The sequence below is a fragment of the Lepidochelys kempii genome, chromosome 2 (genome assembly GCF_965140265.1).
Source record: "Lepidochelys kempii isolate rLepKem1 chromosome 2, rLepKem1.hap2, whole genome shotgun sequence".
Taxonomy (NCBI): domain Eukaryota; kingdom Metazoa; phylum Chordata; order Testudines; family Cheloniidae; genus Lepidochelys; species Lepidochelys kempii.
This window is the reverse complement of record NC_133257.1, coordinates 189117538-189135751: the sequence shown is the minus strand read 5'-3', so window position 1 is coordinate 189135751 and position 18214 is coordinate 189117538. Positions and strand designations below refer to the sequence as shown.

Genomic DNA, 18214 nt, shown 5'->3' with positions numbered 1-18214 from the left:
CTCTATTAGATGTGACCAGATTCTCATTTACACTAAGGTCCCTTGACATTAGCTGTGTCAAGGGACGTTACTATAAAAGAGAATGTGGCCTTCTTTGTTTAGTGTAATGGGCAAAATTCTGCTCTCACTTATAATGGTATAAATCTGGAATAACTTTATTGGCTTTAGTGGAGCTACTCCAGAGTATCTGTGTAACAGAACAGAATTTAACATTTTATATTTTAAAATTAATTTATTTCTTATGCTGGTTAACTGCATCTTTCCTTCACTTTCAATATTTACACAGGATTCTCATGGTAGCTTGAAAAGTCCTCTCAAGAAGATAGCTGATCAATCGATATTTGTATTATTAAGGAAATTCCCCTCTTGCCTATGTTCTTGATCAATACTTCACAGAAAATCACACCAGACGGTGCTACGCTGATGGGATGGTCACACTGGTAAATTGGCCTCGAGTACTTTGCCGACCTTTGAGGTGTAGTTTGTCAAAGCATCTGTCAGTGATATTTCACACAAACTCTCATTACAGATTATAAGTTTTAGTCTGCTTAGTACATAAAGGAATGAAAAGAAGTATACTGTCCAGTTAGCAGGGCCGTCCCTAGCTATTTTGGTGCCTTACGCAGCCCCACAGTCCTCCACGAGGGGGGCTGGCCCCAGGCCTCCGTGGGGGACGGGGGCTGGCCAGTTCCGGCGGGAAGTGGAGTGACCCGGCCCCAGCCTGCTCCGCTCGGGAGCGGAGCAGGCAGGGGCCGGGTCACTCCGGAGCGGAGCAGGCAGGGGCCGGGTCACTCCACTTCCCGCCGGAACTGGCCAGCCCCCGTCCCCCACGGAGGCCTGGGGCCCCACACAGCCCCCCTTACCCCCGTGGAGGCCTGGAGCCAGCTCCTGCCCGCTCCCCGGCTTCGGGGGAGGGGGAAACCGCACTCGCTGGCGACGCAGCTGGAAGCCAGGGGAGCGGAGCAGGCTGGGACCGGGTCGCTCCACTTCCCGCGCCGTGAGTGCAGGGCCGGGCCTGGCTGCAATCTTCAGGGGGGCCTGGGGAAGAGTTGGAGCAGCAGGCAGCTGCAAATGTGGTGCCCTAAATTTCCTGGTGCTCTGCGCAGCTGCGCGCTTTGCGTATAGGTAAGGAAGGCCCTGCCAATTAGACTGGAGCAATAGAAATGATGTGCAGAAAACTTTAACAGGCTGGCTGTAGTGAGATTGATTCATGATTGAAAATTAAAATGTTGAAGATACAGACATTGCAGCTGGAATAAATTCTCTCACATACAGACAAGGCCACTGTCTGCTAAGGTAAGTGAAGCACTGGAATGCGTTACCTAGGGAGGTGGTGGAATCTCCTTCCTTTGAGGTTTTTAAGATCAGGCTTGACAAAGCCCTGGCTGGGATGGTTTAGCTGGGGACTGGACTAGATGGCCTCCTGAGGTCCCTTCCAGCCCTGAGGTTCTATGATTCTAAGTATTAGCTCAGCTGATCAGATCGCACCTCGGCTATGTATGCCTGACATTCTGTTTTGAACAGAGGGTGCAATGTAACTATTCCTCTGTCAATAGGCCTGGCTGTCCCACCACCAAGTCATACTCAATACAGTGAAAAATGATGTCCTCATCTTTCATCTCTAGCCATCTTGACTTCAGCATTATTGAAAATCTGGCTATGCTCCCCATCTCCCTGGTTCTACTCACAACCTCTTTTTCTTCTTCCCCCATCTCTCATGTACAAGCTGTTACCAGATCCTCTTGATTTGTCCTTTACAGCATCTCTATAATCTGTCCAGGCGTCTCCATCCCCACCACCAGATTCCTGGAGGAAGTCTAGTCCAACTACTTACCTCGTACTGTAACTTCCTCACAAAGCTAGAATTACATCAAGATCAAGCCACAGGGAAAAGCACTGTAAAAGTACACACAAAATTAGATGTAGGCTCAGTGTAGAGAATAGGATTTGGATCTTTAGGGCTTCCAAAAGTTTGGGGATGTTTGGATTTGGGATTGTGGCGTGAGTCCATCCCAACATAAAATACATTATTTTAAAAAAGCCACGAAAGCATGCTGTCATGCTCTCTGGATTCTGGTTCAGCAAAATTTGGTGTGTCTGCACCAGGTGAAATCCTCAGCTTTTACAAGTCTAAAATTCACACAGAAACGTTTAAAAAGTATTCCATCTTAATCTCCTTTGACTAATTATTTGTAATTTAAGAGATGAACTAATACAGTAGTTCTACTTGCAGCTCCTCATTCTGTCCTGTCATGAATAATTAGGTAGAGCTTTACGCTGAAATCCTCCTCGATGGTAGTTTCTAAACTGCAATTTGTAGATGGGACCAGTGAAAAAATTAACAGATGATCCTGAAAGGGTTCTGGGGATCCAATAAGCCATGAGTGTGACTCTTGAGCAGCTTATTACTTCAAATCCCTGAGATGGAAAGGGACATTAGTAGAGGAGATTTAAAAAGAACAGCAGGATAAATGACATTTTCCCACTAAGTATGTTAAAATGCATTGGGCAATGGTGGGTGGCGGGGGAGAATAACCGTACATTCTCAGCTATCATTAAGATCAGGTTCCATTGTGACTCTTACCATATATCAAAACATATTAACTACAATCCCTTCACTTTTACAGGAGGCAGTCGTCCATTTACTGAGCCTGGGGCACCTTCGGAGAAATGTAGTGGTGTATCAGACCCTCTGTCTTTAAAATATTACTTGTTAGTAGTTTTCTGTGCAATGCACGTTCTTCAGAATTCAGTAATATATAAGTAGAGCAGCTGGATTCTAATCTCAGTCAAAGAAGTGCAAATCCTCTGATTTCTACAGTTACACTTTATTTACACCAGTGAATTCAGCATCAGAATCTGGCCCTGCATCTTGTGTACCCCTAAAATCCACTTTTTGCCCACCCAGAACTTGAATGTGGCCGTATATGCCATATCCATAACTCCTCACTGCTGCTGGTTGGGGGAAAAGGTTTGAAAAGTTGGAGCATACCAGCAATACTTTTTTAGTTCAAGCACTGAGGGCTAAATTTGTCTCTCATGCCAGTTGCAGTGGAGTAGAATTTGGCCATAGACCTTTGTAATTCAATGAACTGGTGATGATTTTGGAAGAGGGAATGTTACTGGTAATAAAGGTGGTCCCATCCTCATCCTGATTTGCCTGTGTTGCTTGCTGAGACTGCGTGTCCTGAGATTCAAAAATTATAGCAAATCTAAAGTATAATTTAAACAGACAGGATGTCCTGCTCTTACCTTTACTAGGTAGAAGAGAAACAATAAAAATTAACATTCTTCCAGGAACACTGCTTTTTGCGCCACTACCAATCCTTAGGAAACTGATATAATTAATTGATAGATCCATTGCAAGGGTCATATGGAATGGGAATAAAACCAGGAGTAAAATCTAAATCATTCCAGCTCTTGAATATATTAAGGCTCCTTGGCTGGTATTCCTGGAACTCTTGAGTTGTGGCATTTTTGTTATCGTGGAGTGTTCATCACACTGACATGGTGCGACAGGCCACTTATCATACAAATGTTATTTATATCATCTGCATAAACACACATATTAAATGTCTTATGCGAAAGATTCAGGCTCACCAGAGCCAACGTCTCTCTCCATTAGAGTGAAACAGTGTTAACCTTACAAAAGACCTCATATAACCCTTATGAATTAATCAAAACTGGTTTCGTGTTCAGTTGCAACTCATTGTTTTGTTTGGCTTGTTGTGTTGTTTTATATTGAACTGCTGATCAGTGGCTTACTGAAGTTGCTTGGAAACCATCTAGCATCAGCTCAGTCATCCAAGACCGACTCCCCACGTGCAAGCAGTGATAAGCCTAACTTTTTAAGTTTTTAAAGAAATGCAATTAAAATTAAACCAAACCAAACCACTGTATGTGATGTCTGAGAACTCAACTAAGGGAAAAATAACAAATCCACTGATGCAGAAAGGTCTGGAATGGATATAGCGTAGGAGTGCGTTGAGGGAGAATGAAAAAGCAAAAGCATGCTCAAGATAGGGATTGAGTCAGAGAGGCAAAGAGCCACATCCTCAAATGGAAAGTTCTTTCTTCTCTTTCTCCTCACACAATCCCCCTCCCAATGAAAGAAAGAGCAAATAGTTATTGATGAATATGTGCTAAGTACTGACAGCACATTTGACACAGCAGAAGACCCAGTCAGTAGAGTCATTGGTACACTTTAATTGCTCTGTGCCATTTTGGTGACACAAAGCAGCCACAAACCCAATTTGTTTGGGGTCTTTCTGTCCCCACTCTCCCTTTTGGAAATGGTATCTGTTGCTCCCTCATCCCCCACTCCTATCCAAAAAATTGTCTCAGCTCCTGAGGAGATGTGGAGAGTGCTCCACCTGACTTCTGCAGTAGCTGTGACTGGTTGTTGTTCACCAAGGGAGTGAGGAAGGCAACCAGTCAGAGTGGTTTTCCCCTGGACAATTCAAAAAACACATGAAGATTGGAACTTCTTGAACATTACAAGACTGGCTCCAGCAGGGGCTGAAATCACATTACTTGGGATAAATTTGCAAGAGTTGGGAACACTGATTAACACTTGCACACATTTACTCCACATCCAGGGAAGCAAAGTGAAGCACATGTGTAAGTGTCTCCATGATTAGAGCCTTAGGTGGTAAGCTCTGTGAGTCAGGAATTGTGCCTTCTTTAGTGTTCATGCAGTGCTTAGTGTTGGAATTCCCCCAAGACATTTTTCCACTTGATTCCCCAAGAACTCAGCTTGACTCCAGTCTCATCACTTAGGTTTCATTATCTGTCATAACAGCAAAGCTATGCCGAATTGATCACGCTCAAGCGTAGGGGGTAGGCATAGGGTGTACCACACATCCAGAGTTAGGCAGCACACCTTTTTTTTCATATAGACTTACACGGTTCAGTGCATTTGCTATACATTGCATTACACATTTTTGCACTGTCCGTGCTCAACCTAAGCTTAACCTCATCTTTACATTCTTGACTTATTTTGTTTATTGTTTGTTTGTAAATGGTTCCCTGGCTGTTTTCCCTCTTATCCTGGCTCGCTCAGACGTTCTGTCTCTTAGCTTATTGACCGATTTACTTAAGTTAGTTAGCACAAATATTCTGTTTTCAGCCTGCTAATCAATGTACCTCCTTTCTCCTGTCTTCCAAGAAATCAGGCCTCCCCCATGTTTAATTGCTCATTTCAGGCCAGGCCTACATTCCTACACTTAGTACATTGTGGGTGCTGCCAGAAACAAATAATAGAGGCTGCTCAGTCCACACTCTACCACGGACTGAGAATGACATTAGTGTAGTGCACTCACTGTCCAGGGAGGAGGTACTTGATTCATGCAGATAGCTCCATTCCCATTAGCTGCTGCTACAGGGAAACAGCATTCCTGTCTCAGAGGTGGTTCCATACATGGTGGCTGAATGACATAGAAGTTTGTAAATAAAGATTTAGCAAGCAAATAGGAAGGATGTTCCAGTGGAGTGGGTTCTTAAGGGTGCTTAAGAAACAGCAGTTCAAGTCCCTCCTCTACCCTAGATTCCTTGGTTAAGTCTTTTAGTCTCTCTCTGTCTCCCCATCTGTGAATGGGCATAATAGTACTTCCTTCCTGCATAGGGGTGTTTGTGAGGAGAAATACATTAAAGATTGGGAGGTGCCTCAATGCTGTGGTTAATGAAGCCACATAAGTACCTTAGAGGGATAGAACACAGAAGGTTAAACCTTTTTTTAGCTAAAAACTTTTCTCCACAGAAAAAACAAAAAAATATTAGTAGCGTTGGTGTGTATTTTTGATTTGTATTAAAGTTGCACCAAGAAGCCCTGTGATGAGGTTAACATAGCTCACTGTGGATTAGGCAGGGGAGGGGTTAATTCCCAGCAAAAGGGAGTGCCTTCCCCGGCAACATGCTGTGCTTGCTAATTGAGGGAAGTGTTTCCAGCTGGGTTCAGGAAGAGCTTGGGAGTAGAGTGCTTTGGTCTTGCCAGAAGGAAGTATCTTGTTCCTTTTCTTATCAGTCTGGGAAGATAGTGGAGTTGAGCAATACCCAGAACTAGAACAGGATCTAGTGTGCTCCTATCTTACAGACCCGTGCTCTCAACTGAAGCTGTTGTTTTGCTTTTCTTTCAGTTGCTCTCAGATGAAGATGTGCCTATGGTGGGACTGAAGTAGAAGACTTTGCAGGCAAGTCAGCCGGTATAGGAAGCAAGCTGGAGGGAAGTTTGAGGTTGGCTGGAGTATATATCCGCTTCATTAGGGCGGCAAGGTGGTGTCTGTGGTAAAAGGACATGAGAGGTTCCCCTGTGCCTCAGCTGTGGACAGCCCTGCAATCAAGGGATGAAGGCTTTTGAAGCCCTTAGGAGATGTCTTTTGTTTGGATTCTGGGCAAGTCCATTCCTTCCTTCCTTCATTGAGTTAAAAGGCTAAATTAAGTTCGCCCTACCACCAGCAGAGTGAGTCCCTGGCCAAGCAAAGGAGGGAAACCAAGCCAAAGGCCTATGTTTGGCCAGGGAGGTAAGCTGTACCCAGAATCAGAGACCCCCTTGTTAAGTATTGGGTGAACACCCAGTAAGAGACAGTCCCTGTCCTGAACACTGTGTAAGTAGAAAAAAGATAGTTTCCCTTTTGATGAATTGTATGAAACTTCAGCTTTCACATGTGAAAGTTCACACAGATAAAATTGCTGCTTTTGACCACCGTTTCTTTCTTGCTATTAAGGAACAAATCTGCTCTGGGCCATGCCCGAATGGGCTTGTTTGAAACCAAGGGAAATTGGAAACACCTGGAGTCTGTTATGACCTAAAATGACTCTGTGGTTCACTGAGCTCTCTACTGTACGTAAGGGAGGGATTTGGCCAGTGACTCTGTACCGATGAGCCCCATCTTTACTCCCCAAACGTTTTCTGTGCTGCTGTGGAAAGGGCCTCTGGGAACATAGCTTCATGAGGTGTGGACACCATTGTCCTGTTCCCCTCCTCCCATACAGCAGGTCTTCATTATTTATACTGTGTGCAATGTAGAACTGGGCAAAATATTTTGGCCAAAGCTTTTTTTGTGTGTGAGAGAAAAATGCAGATTGGGTGACACCAAAATATTTTGCAAATTCATGTATGTTTTGCCAAATTGGTTCAGTAGAAGAAAACCCCTTTTTAAACAAAAAATCTGAAAAAAATGCTTTGATTTTGGGGCAGGGGCGGGTGGAAACAGATTTTTGTTTCAAAATTCCTTTTCATTTTATTTTTAAAAAAATGTAAAATGGTCAAAACCCAAATTTTCATTTTGGAAATATCTCTGTGAAACACTTCATTCAGCCTGAAACAGATTTATTTCTTTTGATCCAATCTTTTTCAGTTTGATCCAAAAAAAAAAAAAAGTCTTTTGGGAATTGCCAGGGAACCAAAAAAAAAAAAAGTTGTTCTCCCAGCTCTATCACCAGGCCTTATGTGCCCGTTTGCAAGTCATTTTGCAGCCCATGGTCCGTGCACTCTGTGGAGTGGAGGATGAGATTGTACATATTGTGCCTCACTAATGCTCTCTTCAACTCTCATTTTAAATTACATCTCTTCTCTCTTGCGTCTCCCTTAACTCTCAGTTACCAGCCTTCTATGAATAAGGGCTTAAATGTATTTCTCATACAGTGGCCTTTATACCAATGCTCTCAGGGATTTCCATTATATGTTGGCTGCTGCCCTTTATTATTCAACTCTGGAGGCCATGTCGAGATGTGGGTTGCATGAAAGATTCTAAAAAAACAAAAACACAACCCCCTACCTGTACTGTGTATAGGAAAGAGGTGGGCAGGAACGGAGGAGCGAGTTGTTCACATTTGGAGTCTAAGTCTCAAAGAGGTAAAGAAGAAATGATCTTGTTGTGAGCCTTGGAATTGGAGCCAGGCAGGGTCAGGGAGGGTGCATACTACTTAGATGCCTGCAGTCCCCAACTGCCACCAAAATAGAAGGAAACAAATAATCCTTTGGGGCAGTAATGAAAAGCGGCTGAGCACAGATCATGAAACTGTAACTGGCAGCAGAGGACAGTTGCTCCTGGAAAGGTGTCAGCTTTAATCACTGCACTTCTCAGAGATGGAGGCACAGAAGAAACTGAGGAATCATCGCTTGTCATAAAGGCTTCTGGCTTTTATAGGGAATAAGCTCCAACCGTCCCACCCAGTAAACAGTTTATTTTTAATTGCATTATTTTCTAATGCCCTCTTTCTCCTTCCCCTATACCCAGGTCCAAAAGGAGGGTGATAGAACCTCTTGGCTGGTGTAATATTTGTATTACTTTCATATTTTGGGTAGACCCGCTCCTTGTTCCAAACCAGGACCCTGGTACAGCCGCAGCAGAGATGGCCCCTGAAGAATCCATCAGGATTTATGCATTACCCAGAGCTTGCTAAAGGCAGGATTTGGGGAGCTGTACATCCGACATAGATGTACTGAGTACCTCTAATTGTTAATTTAAAATACTTTTACAAACCCGAGGCACTGTGCTTACATGGAAGTATCAGAATAGCCAGTGTTTCAGATGCAATGAGCCTTTATCAGGATAACTCATTAATGGGTAATTAAAACCTCAAAATACACCTTAGTATCTTTTGTAGCTAGTTTCTTCATATTTAGTAGCTGTCTTTGAATTTTCAGGGCATGTGGCAAAGTCTGTGTATACGGTACTAGCTTTTGTCTGAGAAAACCACTACAGGATGCAATATATCACATACCCGGGTGCATTTAGATGATCTCTTCTGGTAAAACTACCCCTTTAGCTCTCTACGGAGCAGCCTGTGTGTCAGGAGTCAAAGGTCAAGCTCTTGTCCCAGTACTATATGCTGTGCAGTTGGCTTATCGTCACTGCTGCTCTGGGATCTGCATTGGCAGCCTGTTGGTTGGTGGAATTGAAGGGGTTTGTTTTGACCTAAGAAGTCTTATGTGGTACGGAACCTTGTGAGACTGTTCCTCTCTGTGTGTAAAGTAATACCAGAATTCAAAGTAAAAACCTTCTGGTGTAAAAGGCTGCTGGCAGGCCATCCTCCATTGAGGCTCCTCAGCTCTAAAGCTCACTTGCCCCACTTGGCTGGTCAGAACCAAAGCCTGTTAACTCTCATACCACACTGCAAGGCTCTCTTCCAGGTTTTTTTTGTTTGTTAAGGGAGCAGGTTGAAATACAAAGAATGGTTTGTGCAGGGATGTTTCAGTTTTTATCAGGGAGCACTGGTGTGTTGGTATGGGCAGTTTACCTAGATTTTTTTTTATCCTTTTTTGTTAAACGGCTTGTAACAGCATCTAAAGCTATATGGAAAGGAAGTCCTCAACTGTATAGATAGAGGTTAGTGAAGAGCTGTTTGGATTCTTTGAATGAATGAATAAATAAATAAATAAATGATCAATTGTGCCCATTAGGCAGAAGCCAATGTACCATTAGCCACTGGTGTCAACAGATGCTGACCTCTCTTATGTGATTGGCATGGATCTTTGTAATGCAGCCCCAGAGAAGTGACTGGGGACAAGAGCCCTGTCACGTGACTGAGCTCCGTTTCCACTGGTTCTAGTGATTATTGGTATAGCCTGCATTTGGGGAAGGTGCAGCGCAACTTTCCCAGAAGCAGCTCTGGGAAAACTGTTAGACTGAACTCTTTCTGCCTCTTCAAGTGAGTGTGAGGACTGCAAGTGTGGATGACTCCTGCACAGGAGATGCAAGAGAGGAATGTTCCTTGTGCCCTCCTTTCTTTTGAGCACCCGTAAGGGGGCTGCCACATTCTGGTTCTATAAAAAAATACTTATGTATATCTAGAGCCACAGAGTGTGCCCATGTTTCATCAGGTGGCATCAGAGGTTGCACAAAAGTCACTAGAGGGGTAGAGGTAGGTACTAGCAGACTCATTTCTTTGCTGAGATGAAGGCTGACTGATCTGTGTACAGATTTACACACTGGTAATGGCTATGTGAAACATCCAGTAGGTCTTGAACACTGACCTCAGGCAATATTTCTAATAAAGATTATTTTCTGGAAATTGCAGCATATCACAGATCAACTGAAATCATGCAGAATATCATTGATTATTATATTCTAAAAAACCATGGGATGAAGAAGATTTAACCTCGTGGACGCTGTGGTGCATTATCATTGAATAAGTACCTAGTTCCTCAGACCTTGAAGAATTCTAAGACCACACATGATGAGATGGAGTGTTAATATTAATAATTCAAGAGTAAAAATTGTTCCAGAGTTGTCCCGACTATCCCAAAACCAAGCATTACAAACCCAGGAAATTCAGAATTAGTTACACTTGGAAGAAATTCAAATGGGTTAAGCGCAGTTAAGGCTTCCAAACAAACTTAACTCTTCCTGGTGGAGATACAGTGCAATAACCATACAATGAGGATAAGGCATGTTAGTGTTTTGTGGTCTTGCATTAGATTGTCAATGGTCCCACAATTTTTACCTCATGCCCTCCTTTACCCCGTCCACCCTCTCTTCGCCTGCCCCCTGGAACCGGGGCTGGGAGCGGGGCTACAGCTGGGGCTGGGGTTGGGAGTGGAGCCGGGGTTGGGGCCAGGAGCAGGACCACAGCTGGGGGCAGGGCCGTGGCCAGGCCAGGAGCGGGGCCGTGGCCAGGCCAGGGCCTGGGTCTGGGGGCAGGGCCTGGACCCGGGGCCAGAGCAGAGCTAGGAGTAGAGCGGGGCTGGATGGCGCTCCCTCCTTGACCCCTGTGGGGGCTAGTCTAATCCCACCGTGCCCCCTGAATGTTCCTTTGTGCCTCTTCCACCCAGGGGGTATATCCCACAGTTTGGAAACCTCTGGATTAACTTTTTTTTTTAGACTCGTGTTGTCATGACAGAGCAAAGTTAAGATTGTCTGGGAGCCTTAACTGTATGTTTCTTACCTTAACACATTTAGATTTCTTTCAAGTATAACCTTAACTCTGAATTTCCTGGATTTGTAATGCCTGGTTTTGGGATAATCGGGGGGCCCTGTAATGTGTTTTAACCCTTAAATTGCTGGCATGAGTTTTCAACCTTAGCTCCATATTAACATAGGCTTTTGTCTTGCAGTTTTCTTAGCTTTTATAAATTATTAAATGTTATACATAAACACTAAGACTCAAATAGAATGCTACCATGCACTATTGCTAATGGCTTGAAGTTATGAAATATACTTTAAATACCTCATCTGGAGCTTTAAAGGGCATATTCACTGATAGACCAGAGCAGCGAAAAGCAGCTGGAGCACACTGGACAGTTAAGACTTGCTTATAACTGTCTTGTATCATTGGTGCAGTGCAAAATGGTTAAAGAGTACTGGTGAGTCTTGCATTTAGAGGGCTGTTACAGAGATCAACACCATGTAAAATAGCAGTGCAAGCAAACTATGCATTTTAATAGGGCTAAATGTATACCTCTAGGAACAAAGAATGCAGGCTGTGCTTACAGGATGGGAGACTCTAACCTGGCAGGCAGGGACTCTGAACAAGATTTGGGGGGTCATAGTGGAAAATCAGCATAGAATGAGCTCCCAGTGTGACTCTGTGGCCAAAGGGTTAATGTGATCCTTGGATACATAAACAGGAGAATACTGAGTAGAAGTACGGTAGAGAGGGTTTTTTCACCTCTGTATTTGGCACTGGTACAAGTGCTGTTGGAACACTGCCTCATTCTGGTGTTCACAATTCAAGAAGGATGTTGATAAATTGGAGAAGGTTCAGTGAAGAGTTATGAGAATGATGAAAGGATTAGCAAACATGCCTTATGGTGATTAAAGGATCTCAATCTATTAAGCTTAACAAATAGAAGGTTAAGGGGTGACTTGGTCACAGTCTATAAGTACCTACATGATGAACAAGTATTTGATAACGAGCTCTTCAGTCTAGCAGAGAGAGGTATAACATGATCCCATATTTGTAAATTGAAGCTAAGCAGTTCAATTAGAAATAGTGTAATTTTTTTAATAGTGAGGGTAATTAACCCTTGGAACAATTTACCAATGATCATGGATTCTTCATCCCTGATAATTTTAAAATCAGGATTGGATTTTTTTTTTCTGAAAGATCTGCTCTAGGAATAACTTTGGGAGAGTTCTATGGCCTGTATTATACAGGAGGTCAGACTAGAAAGATGATCACAATAGTCCCTTCTGACCTAGGAATCTATAATTTATGAAGAAGTGGTGGTAAGAGGCCAGCCCCTCACTTTAAATGATCCGCCTCTGCTCCTACTTCAGTTCTCTGAGCAGTGCTGCTCAGGCAGCAATACTATGGGTAGCTTTTCAAGCACTTGATGCCCAAGCTAATATGGAGCCATGGAACTGAGCTGTTGACACCATCAGTAGTCTGTATAATAACAATTAATTACAATTCATAATAACTTATTACAGCATAATTTCTTCAAGTATAGCCTATGCACAAGATTTCAACTTTAATTACAAGGAAAAGTTTGAAGAATCTGTTGTCCGAAATGATCTCAGTGGAGTAGACTGACACAAATGCTAAACATCTTAAAGGACACGATCTTTAATTTTCACTCTAACAGATTTACTTGTAAATTCACCACATGTTCATTCTGTACTCATAGATATTAAGGTCAGAAGGGACCATTATGATCATCTAGTCTGACCTCCTGCACAATGCAGGCCACAGAATCTCACCCATCCTCTCCTGCAATAAACCTCTCACCTATGTCTGAGCTATTGAAGTCCTCAAATCATGGTTTAAAGACTTCAAGACTCAAAATGCTGTAAGTTTGGAGAATATGAGTATTTTTCATATATAAGAAGGCTGGGTTCCATTTTGCAACTAAAACAGCAATTCAGCCTCTAACAATGGAGTTGTTACTGGTGCTTCCAAATAATGCAAATAACTCTATGGCTGACCAAATTTTTTTCACACACTTCAGCTTCCCTGTCTTGGGCCACACTCTGCCCTTGAGGGTGCATGTGCAATATTACTGACTGAAATGGGAGCCAGCTGTGTGCTTCCAAGGGCAGACCTCAGCACTCTGGCACTAAACAGGAGGTTTACTTGAGGATACAGATTATACAAAAGAACCTCTTTAATTTTTAGTATTAACCAGTAGGCAAACTGCAACTGTGGAAATCTAACAATCAACTCTTAAAGTGAGGCTATGGTATTGTAAATTATACTACGTGACTAGAGCATGACAAATGTCATTGTTTTATGCCTAGACTGTACTAGATATGGTGGCAGTTGTGCTGTAGTATATTTGTATACCAAAATGTGACCTTTTATTACTAATTCTGTATTTAAAGACCTACTAGTCTCATCACACAAACATCTCAATTAGTGAGGCTCTACTGCATATTTCTACATCCGTCCCTGCAATGCATCTTGCAGTCTCTCCAGCAGGGTTAATCAGAACCTGTAGCACCCTTAACATCTCGCTCGCGTTTTGTTTGCTTGCAACCATTTGATGACTGTCAGAGTAGCAGAGTGTAGTGAGCCCACAATGCAAGTCTTCAAATTAAAAAGAAATAATTGACCAAATCTGCTGTCCATGGGAGTTTAGCCTGATCTTGGATAGGTGTGCACATACCTAGCTTACAGCTGATGGTGACCTGACTGAAAAATCAGTTCTGCAAGACTAATTTTTTTTAATATAATAAACATTCAGAAACCTGCTTCACTAAAACTGCCCCTTGCCTTTCCCTGAGCCACATGAATACCACTGAGAACGGGGTGCCCTAGCTACATGGACAACGCAATCTATCAATAAATGCCTAGTTGTCATTCCAGTGGTGAGAGTTGTCATGGGGATGCTGGAGGAAAAATTATCCCTGACTCCAGTCTTGCCTTCTCTTTAGATGTATTATCCCTGCATGGCATGTTGTGGAGATAGGGGTACACATGTGGGCACATGCAGATCCTGCATCTGAAAATCATAATAAATATACCCATCTGACTTTCAGCTTATAGACCCTAAGCGCTCTAGAGCCGCATAGAAGCTGCAGCCTTGGAAACTGGACCAAAGATAAGTGAATTTTTACCTATGCTATTTAGGGTCATTACCAGCCTCCTCATTGCTGGAGCTAGCTTAGGCAGTAAAATAAAATTCAAGGCAGCCAGGCCATAACAAATAGTCAGATACTTTGCTGAAGTAAGTTGTTGTAGAGCTACTGAAATCAAGAGAGCTACACCAGCTGAGGGTCTGGCTGAATGCAACTGGGAGCAGAGAAGACTACACCTGTACAATAGTGGGTTGAGAATGTTATGCTGAGTGATGTGTGCACTTAGACAAAATATATTCAAGACTCTCTCAGCAATCTCAGGGCTGCTTTTGTGGACTATAATGGGATTTCGATGAGCCTCATCTTTGATGGTATCGAATTAACATCACTACTCATTTTAGCTTATTATGTGTCATATCTCTCAACCATCTACTGCAAATAATGATTCCAGCTGTTATAAAGGCAGATACAAATCAGAAATAATATCTCACGAAGAGAGAAAACTTTGAGCCAAATTCTGCCCTCCATTATCTGCATGCAACCCCCCTGACTTTAATACATCTGAAGGAGCAAAGTCTTCCTCCATTTAGCAATTTGGTCCTTATGTTCCTTTCTCCCTTACATACAGTAATGTAGAAGGGAGCAGAAACATGCACAGAGGGAAAAGGCAAAACATCTTCTCACCCCTTTTGCCTCCCTACCCTCCCCCCACCAAAGTCCCCTAACCGGAACAGAATTTGATATAAAACAGCAAATTCTGCTGCTCTAAGGGCTTGATTAAAAACTTATTGAAATCAAAGCCTGTTATTTCAGTGAGCTTTGAATTGGGCCCTAACAGGAGAGCATCCTGCATGAAGTAGCTGTTTCCCAGGATCCATCTGGCTACCCCACACCCTTTGGGTCAGGCAGAATAGAGGCAACTACATGGTGGTGGGAGAGCATATTGTGTGCCTTTCCCCTATGTTCTAGATCCCCTCCTGTGCACTCTGCTTACAGAAGCAGCACCACAGCATTTATGGTAACAGACTGGGGATGGGGGTTGGGCTTGGGACTGGTTGTCCACTAGTCAGGAGGAGCACGGTGTCACACACAGCATTTGGGCTGCCATTGCTGGGCAGAGGGAATGGAGGGTTTCAGAGGTGGGTGGAGTAGGGAGGGGGCTCCAAGTCTGTGAGGTCTGTGTCATCTGCCCTCATTGTTCCTATCTATACCAGGTTACAATGGAAACTATGGTCATGACCCCAGGGGCTAGATCACAAGTCTAGAGAGGACAATGTGATGAAGCAGCTCTTAAAGGTTTGGCTATCTGGGGAGTCCATTGCTCCCTTTCTGTGCAGACACGAGTGAAAGCAGACCAAGGGTTCTCAACCTTTTTCCTTCTGAGCCCCCACCATGCTATAAAAACTCCATGGCCCACCTGTGCCACAACAACTGTTTTCTGCATCTAAAAGCCAATGTTAGGGAGTAGCAAGCAGGGCAATTGTCTGGGGCCCAATGCCACCGGGGCCCCTGTGAAGCTAAGCTGCTCAGGCTTCCGCTTCAGCCCTGTGTGGTGGGGCTCAGGGCCCTAGCCTTCAGCCCTGCACAACAGGGCTTAGGCTTTCTGCCCTGGACCCCAGTGAGTCTAGCGCTGGTCCTACTTGATGGGCCCCCTGAAACCTGCTCACGTCCCCCCTGGGAATGCTGGACTCCTGGTTGAGAACCCACTGGAGTAGAGCATGTGGCTCTTGAGTTGTCTGCCAGATCCAAGTGTACAACTTGTCTGTGCTAGCCTTGTCACTTCTGAATCTAACCATCACTAATGCTAGACTGCACTTTTAAGCACAGCCATGAACAAAGGGTGAGGCAGAAGCAGCACCACCCCCAAAAGGCATTGTTCTTCAGACAACCCTCAAAGCCACAACTCCCTCCTGCTGACCCCTTGCTATGATGTGTGGGACATGTTGATTTGCTGCTGCCTTGTACTAGCAGAAGCTGTGATGCCCCCATCTGTGCACACACAGACACCACCCTCTGGGCTGGCTCCAGGACAAAGTCAAGGCTCCACTCAAATTCTTTCTCCCCTAGGGAGGCATGTAATTCAAGTCACAGTCTCTCCTCAAGAATGCAGTGCCTTGTACAGCTGTGTCCAGATACCCTTGCCACCATATTTACGATACTGATAAACTGTCTTTAAAAAATAATCCGAAAACCATAGACAAACAGAACAGCAGCAGCACATGGTAACCGGGCCTAGTGTGAAATGGAATGCATGAGGTAATGCTTTAGATTTGACACACATTGTTTCAATATCAGAGCAACAGTGGGCAAAAATATGGAAATAATAATAAAGTTATTACAACTCCTCTTCAGAGCACTTTTCATTCACTAAGGGATGTAATATTAGTTTTTTGACTTGGCCATATGCTGGGAATACATTTGGTAGCAAAGACAAAGGTTCAAGTTTTCAGCTACTGTAATGATTTCAAAATGTCAGTTCCAATTTCATGGCATTAAAATTGGTAGCAAAAGCCTAGATACTTAGTTAGAACCAAACTCTGCTCTTGGTTAAATGGATATAGTACTCTTTGAAGTCCATGGGAATTGTGCCATGTAAAAGTGTCAAATTCTGCTCTCAAACTTGTTTAATCTCAGACATGCAACGTGCATCATCCCTTTTTTCACAAGATTAACATCTGTCCCCACATGCAAAAGGCTGTCAGAGTTTACTAGACCCATAGCATCTGCCATCAGATTCTGGTCCTAAATGTCAGGCTTAAATACCGATGGTATGTTTATGTATTCCTAGGATCTATTTCTGTTGGAACGTTTACTTTAGGAAAACAATTTATATTGTGAGTATTGCAAAGGTCAAGAGTTCTCATTTGAAAATGTCAAGACTTTATTACAATATACTATTTTCTGATTTTAAATATTTTCTTACTTTTTTTAAAAGGAGCTTGTAGAGCTGTGTATGCGTGTGTGTATACACACACCCCTATGCACACATGGGCTCAGTTGTGCTTTTCTGCAAGCCATGAGGAAGGAGGAGACCAGGGATGAGATTGTGATTCAGTCACAACCTGGCTCCTGGTTTTCCCCCTTGCTGTGGAAGGTGTGGGGAAAGCAGTCTTCCCCAGCCCCATATGTCATGCATGTTAATTCCCCTGGCAGAGCCTGGGCTTTGCTGGCATTCCTGCCCATTCCCCACGCACGCACGTGTGGGAGGAAGTGTTCCAGCCTCATGATCGGGGCTTAGCCAATGCAGAGATGTAAGGGAGCTTTCTACACCTCTCCACAAAAGTGAAGCCGGAGACACAATCTGGTCCCGTGTAAACTTGTAAAGGCAACATATTGTTCATTCAGGGGCCAATTATGCAAGACACTGAGCTCCCTCGATGCCCACTGAATTCAGTGGAAGTTCAAGCCACTCATACAGGATTAGGCCTCAGTCCTGTCATAATTATGAAAATTACTCCCATTTCAGTTTGGCCTACAGCAGTGGTTCTCAACCAGGGGTACACAAAGGTTTTCCAGGGGTACATCAACTCATCTAGAAATTTGCCTAGTTTTACAACAGGCTACGTAAAAAGCACTAGTGAAATCAGTACAAATTGAAATTTCATACAGACAACAACTTGTTTATACTGCTTTATATACTATACGCTGAAATGTAAGCACAATATTTCTATTCCAATTTATTTATTTTATAATTACATGGTAAACATGAAAAAATAACCAATTTTTCGGTAATAGCGTGCTGTGACACTTTTTTTTGTATTTTTGTGTCTGATTTTGTAAGTAGTTTTTAAGTGAGGTGAAACTTGGGGATACGCAAGACAAATCAGACTTGTAAAAGGGGTACAGTAGTCTGGAAAGGTTGAGAGCCACTGGCCTACAGGACTGGGTACTAGTTGTATTTGCTGCATTAAGGAAACATGGGCCTTGATCCATTCTCTCCAACAAGAGTTGGAGCAGGTCCATTAAGCTGTATTTCTATTATGAGGCGACGATGTAACTCATTGTAAATACCAATACAATCATACAGTAATTGATTGCTTCCAAGTTATCATTTAATTTTAAATGACAATATGTGTAATACAGCCAAGCTACATATTGCTCAGATCCAATCAACCATTGTGGGAAGTGAAGGAGACTCCAGGCTTTGTTCAATTGTTTCATTAAATTCAGATTTCTTTTAAGAGTGGGGCTTCTCTATCCTCTCTCGCTGTCTTGATGCCTCAAGTAACCTCTGTCTGCCCCCAAACCTCCTT

At 43.4% G+C, this 18214-nt stretch overlaps 1 long non-coding RNA gene across 3 annotated transcripts in view; it reads left to right on the top strand.

The window, feature by feature from the left end:
* The first annotated feature begins 744 nt into the window (after nt 1-744).
* LOC140906016 (uncharacterized) overlaps nt 745-18214 on the top strand; it is a 181953-nt gene continuing 164483 nt past the window's right edge. For all 3 annotated transcript variants that reach the window (XR_012157025.1, XR_012157024.1, XR_012157026.1), the window contains exons 1-2: nt 745-1296; nt 6135-6518. This is a non-coding gene — a long non-coding RNA (uncharacterized lncRNA). The remainder of the gene's footprint in view (nt 1297-6134; nt 6519-18214) is intronic.